Source organism: Pseudorca crassidens, chromosome 16, assembly GCF_039906515.1.
Source record: "Pseudorca crassidens isolate mPseCra1 chromosome 16, mPseCra1.hap1, whole genome shotgun sequence".
Lineage (NCBI taxonomy): Eukaryota > Metazoa > Chordata > Mammalia > Artiodactyla > Delphinidae > Pseudorca > Pseudorca crassidens.
The window spans coordinates 27808042-27808559 of NC_090311.1; positions in this window are offsets into that span (position 1 = coordinate 27808042).

Here is a 518-nt window from a genome sequence, read left to right on the forward strand (position 1 = left end):
CTATGATGGGAAACATGAGAGAAGGGGCACAAGCAAAGGTCATCTGGAAAGACTACATTTGGACTGCCTCAGCGTGGACCTTGGTGAAATTTCTCCATCCATATGTCTGTTCATTCAGAGAAGTACAACCTTCAGCTTCATCTTTATTCTTCAAACCACCACCACTTGCCTTCCACCCACCACTTTGATGAAATGCTTTCCTCCAGGTAAACCACCAGGAACCCCTTGCCCTCTTTTACAGACTCTGCCATTTTTATCTTTGATGCTCTCTCTCTGACACTGAGCTGTGTTGGCTGGTACTCTGGGGGTCTCCTTCCTCCCTTGGCTTTCCTGACAGCAACATCTCCTTCTTTCTCCTGCTTCTCTGGGGTCTCTTCTTTCTCACTCCCAAGCTCCTGTTAACGATGGTATTTGCCACAGTTCCATCCACAGCCCACAACTCTTCCCTTTCCACATACTAACCCCAATGACCTCATCCAGGCCCATGGCTCCCCTGACCAAATTCACACAGACAATCC